Source organism: Arachis hypogaea, chromosome 17 (genome assembly GCF_003086295.3).
Source record: "Arachis hypogaea cultivar Tifrunner chromosome 17, arahy.Tifrunner.gnm2.J5K5, whole genome shotgun sequence".
Classification (NCBI taxonomy): Eukaryota; Viridiplantae; Streptophyta; class Magnoliopsida; order Fabales; family Fabaceae; genus Arachis; species Arachis hypogaea.
The window spans coordinates 126,463,567-126,472,972 of record NC_092052.1 but is presented as its reverse complement, the minus strand read 5'-3'; the positions used below and the strand labels follow the sequence as shown (position 1 = coordinate 126,472,972).

Below are 9,406 nucleotides of genomic sequence, written 5' to 3'. Positions count from 1 at the left end.
AACGTTTAATTTGTTTGTCACTTAAGCAAACCCAATAAAATTAACCAAAGTATTTAAACCTCAGGTCGTCTCTCAAAGAATTGTATGAAAGTGTATTTATTATTGGTTATAATGTACTTCATTTTGGGATTTTGAAATAAGAAATAAGAAAGTAAAATGGCAAGAAAATAAACTAATAACTAAGAAAGCTCGTAGCAAGGAAAGAGAATTAGAAGTCCTATCCTCGTTATCATCGTCAATTGTGATGGTAAATGTAAATTGCTTTCACTTATTAGTTAACCTCTAACCAATGAAGCAAAGTCAAGTGCATACAATCAACTTGAGTTCACAAGTCCTAGTCAACTCATAGTGAGAGACTAGATTTAGTGAAGTTCAAGCTAACCGGCAATATTCAATTACCAATCAATAAGAGACTTTGACAATTCAAGAGTCTCCAAATCATCAACCCAGGCCAAGAATACAAAAATCTATTTTAAAATTCGACCAAGCATTTTATCAAACACTTGGAATGCACAGAATAAAAGCATATAAAATTAATAAGAGATAGTAAAATCTAAGACTAATAAATGCAAGGAATCAATAACCAACAATTAAAGAAAGAAGCCATAAACATGAAACACTTCTAATTGCATTAAAAGAGAATTAAATCTAACAAGAAGCGTTCATAAACTAAATTGAAAAAATAAAGAAATCAACAAGAGAAGATAAAGTAATATACTAGAACAATAAAAGGTAGAAGAAAACTAAATTAAAGCAAGATAAAATTCTGAAGCTAAGAAAAAGTAAGACTAAAAACCCTAAAACCTAGAGAGAGGAGAGAGCCTCTCTGTCTAAAAATCTACATCTAAAACCTAAAGTGTGAATGAATGAATAGTGAATTCCCTGTACAACTCTACTCCCCAACCTCTTGTCTTCATTTTTGGGCCTGAAACTGGATCAAAAGCAGTCCAAAAATTGCCCCCAGCGAATTCTCTTTACTGAGACACGTGACGCTTGTCACGCGTACGCGTCAGCCACGTGTATGCGTCGCTTGGATGAATTCCTGGTCACGCGTAGGCATCAGCCACGCGTGCACGTCATTTGGTTATGGCTTGGTCACGTGTACGCGTCAGCCATGCATACGCGTGGACACCAGCTTCTCAAAACTTCAATTTATTGTGTTCCTTTCACTTTTGCATATTTCCTTTCCATCCTTTATGCCATTCCTGCCCTATAAAACATGAAATCACTTAACAGACATATCACGGCATCGAATGGTAATAAAAGAAAATTAAAAATTAGTAATTTAAAGACCTAAAAAGCATGTTTTCAATTACAGCACAAGATTTAGAAGAAAACTTAAAAACATGCAAATTATATGAATAAGTGGGAGAATAATTGACAAAATCCACTCAATTCAATACAAAATAAACTATAAAATAGTGGTTTATCAATCTGGCACGTGTTGTTTCCTCTGAAACGAATTGGATCGAAGATATTATCTGTTGCGTGAATTTGCTATTACGGCTAGTAATTTCTCAGCTCATGATGGTTGTTGAAATTGTTGCCTTTTTTTTCTTTGTGCGGGGGAAATTAGATTTTAAAGTTGCCGGGGAATCATGCTCGGTATCATAAGGCGGAGGGTTTCTTCTAGTAGCCCATATCCCTTGGTGAGTTTTTCTCTTACTAATCTCTTATGATGAAATTTCAAATTCAATGGAGACATGGAGGGAAATGTGAAGGTAGTTGATCCGTTGATATTTTAAGTGAAACCTGATGTTATTTTTTTTATTTTTTCAGCTTTTAAGCCAGTCAGCGCGAAAATTCTGCTCTGGCCCCTCAGCTCCTACCAGAGTTTCCTCCATTGTTGAAAAGGAGGTAATCTTTATCCCTCATATTGAGAATCGTGTATATGTGTGGTTCTGTGATTCTTGGACAGTTTGAACTGTGAATTAGATCATAGTTGCTTCTCTGTAAGATTGGTTCTCTTCTCTGTTCTTTGAATTTTGTCCAAAATATGATTGGATATACAAATTTTTTTATTACAATTCTAATATAAGAAGTAGATGAAATGGAAGATTCCAAGTTCAAATTAAATGGAGGTTTTAGACTTAGTTGATTTAGCAAACTTTAGTGAAACTAGATTAATTGTTTTAGAGAAAAGGGATCTTTGGGAAACATTATGGTCATGCTTTTGAGGTAAACTTCCTTTTCTTTCAAAAAAGAAAATATTTTCCTAACAGCTCTCTAAAAATGCTCTGAAAAGTTTATTGACTATATACACTTATTTGTATGCAGGCATTCAAGATAATTGTGACTGATCCATGTAAATAAAACTATAGAAGTACCTGCCATGTAAATCACACTGGTAAATATCTGAAGCTTTAATTTTTTCCATCAAAAATCCCATTCAAGTATTTATTTTCATGCTACCACATGCTCTTCTAAAACCTACACACATCAAACTTTCATTTTTAAGTAAATCCATGCTTTCTATTGTCACTCTTCATTAATATCTTTTTAGTGTGTATTTGGTTCTGATTTTGTAAAATCTTTGTTTTGTAGTTTCTCTACAGAGAGAAATTCGGTAAGTCCATATTTCCATAAGAAATTAGCTGTGGCTGCCACATCCTAATCATACCTGTTGGTATATATATACAAGTTTGAAACATAATAGGATGCATAAAATTAGTGATAGAATAGGAAACTAAGAAGCTTATTGGTGTTCAGTACGTAGGTTCCTGTGGCTTGGTAGTTCATTAGATCACATAATGAAAGAACCATTTGACTAGTTAGTTAGAGTAGTTGTAGTGTGGTATACTATTTCATAGTTTGTGATTATAGAGAATGTTACCATTAAATCTAACTTTATTTTTGTGTCTAACAGCAACTTGAAGAAATTTAGCCTATATTATAAGAAGATAAAATAACCAGCATTCATTACAAGTTATTAGTAGAAGTATTCAGATTGTTATAGTTTCGTGAAATTTTCAATTAGGTCCCTATATTTTTTTTTCTTTTAATTGGGTTCCTACACCAATTTTTTTTTCAATTGAGTCCCTACACTTTTTTTTCCTTTTATTTGAGTCCCTACACCAATTTTTTCTTTTTAGTTGGGTCCCTATACAATTATGCCAATTACTACTAAGAGGGACCTAATTGAAAAAAAAAAATTGATGTAAGGACCCAATTAAAAAGAAAAAAGTTATAAGAACCTAATTGAAAATTTCGTGAAACTATAGGGACCAAAAGAGTAATTAAACCAAATGCTTCACTTACTAGATAAAGGAAATGGTGTAATATAGTCATCCCAGGAAGCAACTATGAAACTAGATAAAGGAAATGGTGTCTGTTTCTCCTTTGAATTTCATGTTGTTGTGCTTAATCATGTTGATTCATTGTTAATTGACTCATTATTGTGCATTATTATTTAATTATTGATAGATGATAAGTATAGTGGGGAAAGCTAGCAGCAGCAAGCGGCGTTAGGCACATGCCATATATACATTAAGGCAATTCCAATATAAGAACTATTAGGTGGTTCATTTTAATAATTCACTAACAGTTGGTACGTAAACTAAGTTCCTTTTTAATTATTTATTTAGTTCTGTTTTTTCTTTAGCAGTACTTGAACTTAAGATTAACCAAGGGATATTTTTCTGTTGTGTGCAAGTTTTGGACTCAACGTTGATCCTCGAGCTCAAGTATGTGTCTTCTAACATGATATATATGCTTACAAATATTATTTTGTATGTGATCCAAATGGTGTAATTGTGATTATATGCTTAATAATTGATAATTGTTTCTTTCAAGTTTAAAAAGGAAAGTGATGATGCTCTGAGTACCTAACTTATACTGGTGATTACTTAATCTTTAGTCCAGTCTTGTTCATTATGGTAGCATTTAGTAGAGAGACAGAGACTAAGAGACAGAGACCGAAATAAATTTCAGTATTCTATTTGATACAAAGTGAGAGACAGAAATTGAAACAAGAATAAAATTCTAATTTAATTTGCACAAAGGATAAAATTGGAATTAATTAATTGAAATGAGAGTATTTTAGGTATAAAATATTATTAAAATTTCAGTATCCGTCTCTAAAAATTTCAGTCCCTGTGTCCCTACTTTTTGGAGGTACTGGAATACTGAAATTTTAGGGATAGAGACAGAAATTTTAGTATCAGTCTCTGAACCAACAAACATGATATTGTGTCTCAGTCTCTCGGTCTCTGTCTCAATACCTCAAAACAAACGCTACCTATACGAGCCCTGTATGAGTGAATTGGAAAGTACCTCATATTTTGTTTGTTTTACTTTTTATTTCTTTTTTTAAGGTGAAACACTATCTTAGTCTAATTTATCCCTTGCATGCAATTACCTCGGGATGCCATTTATTTTATTTTTATTCTTTTCTTCATTCACTTCTTGCTTTTTGTTTCAATTATGTTTTTGTAAGAACTTTGTTTTGAATGCACATGATAGATAACTCATTCTAGCAATGTCTCTTCTCACCTGTGAGGAAAAGTACTGGCAAGCATTGAGACTATAAACTGCTTTCTACTATTTCTTTTGTATGCTGGTACTGCCTGATGGTACTTTTTCATGATAATAGATGTGATTCTTTTAACTCGTACTATTTCTGAGCTTGCATTGAAGGCCAAAAGCATTTAGTCTTTGTTATAAACAACATTGATAGACAACTAGAACTAGATTCATTGGAATATTTGTTCACTGAAATCATATAAGAATAGAAGTCATTACAAATCTAATTTTTAATAATTCTAATAGAAAACTTCTTGCAGGTGTGTGACTTTTGATCAAAGACTTATCCACAAGGAAGTTTGAAAAGTGAAGAAAACAACATGCTCTATCATTGTTCTTCTCGAAATTTTGTGATAGGTTTTAGTATCATTGTAAATGTTAATGCTTGAAACTCAAATATTATATGCAATCACATCTTATTATAGCTTTGCAATCACAAGATATTTTCTTGGATGTTACTATTGTAATTTTCTACATTTTAAAACATACTTCTTAGATTAGATATGTAGACTTATTATTGCTATTGTGTTTAATAAAATATTTCATTTTGTAGTAATTAATTTGAATATATTTATATTATGTGAAAATAATAATAATTGTCTTAAAAAATAATTTGAGATTTTAGAAAACAAATAGGTTGTTAGCTCTAATAAAATGAGTATAATATAATTAAAAAATGACTTAAGGTTTTAGCGACAATAACAATAACAACTAAAAGTGAATAATATTATAAACTTAGAATTATTTTTAGTGGCCATATAAATTACCAAAAAAATGGTCACAAAAAGTTATAACTTTTAGCGGTCATTAAAAAGGTCTTTACCGGCCATTGTATAATTGCCGCAAAAAATTATAACTTTTAGCGGCCATTAAAAAGGTCTTTATCGGCAAATGGATAATTGCCACTGAAACCTTTTAGCGACAAAGTATAAGACGGCTAATGTCTATTTGCTAGTAAATATATTAGTGGCTATTTTTATTGCTGCTAAAAACAAAATAAATTACCGCTAAAAGCAAAATAAATGGCCCTTAAGCACCAGCTTGCTAACATCTTAACCAAGGCTATTCCTCCACCTCAGTTTTGGTTCTTTATGTCCAAGTTGAGAACATACAATTTGTATGCTCCAATTTGAGGAGGAATGTTAGCAATAAGATATTTATCTTTAGCAACCAAATATAACTAGTCAAATTAGTTTATGAATTAACTGCATTAAGTTAGAATCAATTAGGAATGAGTTAGTTATTTTTTGCACTACATGATTTGCTACCTAAGGAGCCAGCACCCCTTATATATAAACCCAATTATACAATATAATGAAACTAATCTCCTTATTCCAATCATTCTCACAAGATCATTATTCTCTTTGATTCAATATATACTACACATAAATTTTTCAGAAAAACAAATAGGTTCCTAATCTTTTTTTCGCGAATATTTTCGTCTTCGAAGAACGGAAAACTTTGACGTGGCAAACGTGGAACTGACCTATCCGTAACGAGTTGACACGTGGCTATGAACTTTTGGAAAAAGGACAAATTAATCCCTAGGCATGAAAACGATGCCGTTTCGCTACCTTCTTTGGAGTCACTACCTTCTTTTTACCTTTTATACTTTTTTTCTCTTGCCACCAGCAACCCCGCCATTGCTATCAGTTTTCGTACTGTCGCTCTCAATTCCAGGTGGTGGAGGTTTATACAACACGTCTTCCGTGCTTTCGTACCCGTTATTTGAGGAAGAGGATGTCTTCAGTTCCTCTAAACTTTCATCTACCTCCACTACAGTATCTCTGTCCTGGACAGCATCATCAACAACCTCGGGATCATCAACAGGGTGGTCAAAGTATATATGAAACTTAGCCTTCTGTTGGTTCTTCATTATGTTTTCTCCCATTGCATTGATTCTTACATCCCCAGTTAATATGTTCAGCCCGGATTCAATGTCAGTGCTTGTTGGATCATACCATTATACTGCCTTGTATGACTGGTATCCCAAGCCCTTAAACAATCACAAGGTCTCCGAAATTCACAAAGTCCAGGTCCATCTCAGGGAACCTCTCTTCCTTTCCATTTTGATAAACCAGGGATCCATCACTTGCTCTGACAAAGTTACCTCCATGGTGAAAAATCGGCACCACAAAAACATCAACCATCTGAAATGAATCCATGAACAACTACGTGTAAATTCAAAAAACAAAAATACAAATTATGAATGAAACACCATTGCCCTAGTACAATCCCTCCCTCTAATCCTACACACGACAATTTATAAACCTTTTTTATAGTTCATTCCACCATTGTTACCCACACGGTAAATATGCACACACTATGCCTTCACAACTAGTTCACTCATGAATAACTGAAACTTCATCGTTAAACAAGGCGATCTTACCTTCTGACGAAGACAGCAACCACGATCTCAGCGCAACCTTCTTCTTAGCCTTCGATACCAACTTCAACCCCGCACCGATTGCTCTTCTATGTGTTGTAATTTTTGGAGGGAGAAACAGAGATGAGGGAGTTTAATCGTTTCTTTGCTTAGGATTTTCAGTAATTCTGTAACTCAAGTATGGGTCTTCTGGGTATTGCATAAGGGGATTAAAGTGTGTTTGGAGGGGAGGTAGCGAAACGGCGTCGTTTTCATGCCTGGGACTAATTTGTCCTGTTTCCAAAAGCTCATAGCCACGTGTCAACCCGTTACGGACAGGTCAGCTCCACGTTTGTCACATTAGAGTTTTCCGTTGGCCGAATTCAACGGAAAGGTTAATTTGTCTATGTTTTACACGGGTCAGGGACAGGAATGTATTTTTCATTCTTCGAGGATGAAAATGTCCGCGGGAAAAAAGATCAGGGACCAATTTGTCATTTTCTCTAAATTTTTTCATATTGATAGAACACAAATTTTTTGGTTGCCCACGGTATCCCCCAACCCGACAGGTCAAGGACTAATCCGTCGTGGATCTGAGCGCCATTTAAGGGTCTGCCGCTGGCCAATAGGTTGATGCACACAAAATATTTTGCTGTAACACAAACTTATCAATATACTATAGAAAATTTTGCACATATTACATAAATTTTTGTAGGTGAGTCAATGTTCTTGGCTACCAGTCTTCCAAAACTACATACTAAAATTTCTGTGCTATGCACTAAAATTTCAATATTATACACCAAAATTTATATGTTATACTAATTGGGTGTTAATATTTTGGACATATAATTTTTCAAAAAATATTTGTATTGTATATCAAAATTTTTATGGTATACATCTAAATTTTTGAATTATGCGTATTTTATTAGTTGGTTTCAATGTTTTGAAAAATTTCTTTTTTTTTTTTGAATTTTTGTGATGTATACTAAAATACTAATATATAGTAGTAACCAATACTAAAGATATTGTCAGAATCATATATACCTATCTAGAAGAGATCAGTGGAAGATGTGATAAAATTTTTCATTAAAATTGTTACTTACATAATTTTTCATTAGTAATAATGTAAATTTAATTGTAATTAATTTTGTAGTAGAAGTACATGAGGTATAATCACCTAATATATTTTATTTATATTTTTATTTAAAAAATTAAAATGAAAATCTAAACAAATATTTGTTAGATAATTATACTTTATGTACTCTTTATGTATTTTTATTACAAAATTAATTATAATTAAATTCATATTATTGCTAATAAAAATTTATCTAAATAATAAAAATCATTGAATTAAAATAAATGGATCCATCCATAATAAGATCAAATTGCTAAATATATCTAAGCCTTAACCTAATCTTAAAATCAAACAAATTAATTCAAATTTTAAATTTAAATTTATATATAGTTTACTTTTTTTGGCGGGTGTATTAAATAACCGCCGAATAAATAACAATTCCTATCAAATGTGAATCTGACGCTATTGTAATCTCTGATTCTCTGTACTTTTATTGGATTGAAACGTAACTCAAACCTATATCTTGGTGTTTTATTATTCTGTACAATTTGAAACTGGTATGGTTTAATGGAACGTGGCAATTCAAGACAGGAGATTCTTTACTGTTTCTTTGGAAGCTGTGTTGCTGCAACTTGCAATTTGAAAGATGTATGCTTTGATGTAACGTGCCAATTGAAGAGGGGAGGTTCCTTGCTGTTTTTTTGGAGGCTATGATGCTGCAACCTGCAAAAAAGCTATAATAAATTAAAGCATTGCATACTGTTCGTGCATGTTTGCAGAATTTTAGCCTCATGATAAGAACGTTGAATTTCTAAACATATATGTATGTAATGACAAATGTTATTAAAATTCAGACTCACGTGCAAACAAAATAAGCAAATGCATATTATGTATATAAAAAATATATATTTAACGTTTAATTTTGATACTGATAAAATGGTTTATATATTTTATTAACATAATGATATGTAATTATATACATATAAAATTTTTTAGATTAACCGTGTATTAAAATTAAATTTTTTTTGTTACAAATATAAAAAAAATTAGTGACAAATCATATTATTTAAATGATCTTTATTTATTTTTATAACTAAATTTTATAGGCAACATAAATAATATGAATAGTGATTAATTTTATGTTTATAAAATATTTGATTATTTTGTTCTAAAAAAAATTAATTATTTTTATTCTTTGGTGATAAAGAGTCTGCTCTGATATAACTGGTCACAAAAGAAAGAACGTGGTCCTATCTTCTTCGTAAATGAGGTATACGCTAAATTTCAAAGAACATAAGTGGATACTTACAAAAGGTACTCTGCGTAAGTTATTAGTAATAATTTAAAGAACATCATGAGAGTAGTTCAAGTGAGTATTAAATTTTTAGATATGATTGAATTTGTACGAAATATTATCATGTTTGTTACTAATGACCTGTGATTGA

At 31.7% G+C, this 9,406-nt stretch overlaps 1 long non-coding RNA gene across 2 annotated transcripts; it reads left to right on the top strand.

Annotated features, from left to right (window-relative positions):
* The first annotated feature begins 1,449 nt into the window (after positions 1–1,449).
* LOC112764026 (uncharacterized) lies at positions 1,450–5,021 on the top strand. Of its 2 annotated transcripts, XR_011874922.1 has the most exons (6): positions 1,450–1,649; positions 1,780–1,857; positions 2,278–2,347; positions 2,545–2,566; positions 3,424–3,683; positions 4,782–5,014. It is a non-coding gene; the product is annotated as an uncharacterized lncRNA (long non-coding RNA). The 2 variants fall into 2 exon arrangements; XR_003182980.3 differs by lacking the exon at positions 2,545–2,566 and having other exon boundaries at positions 4,782–5,021.
* Positions 5,022–9,406: the final 4,385 nt, after the last annotated feature.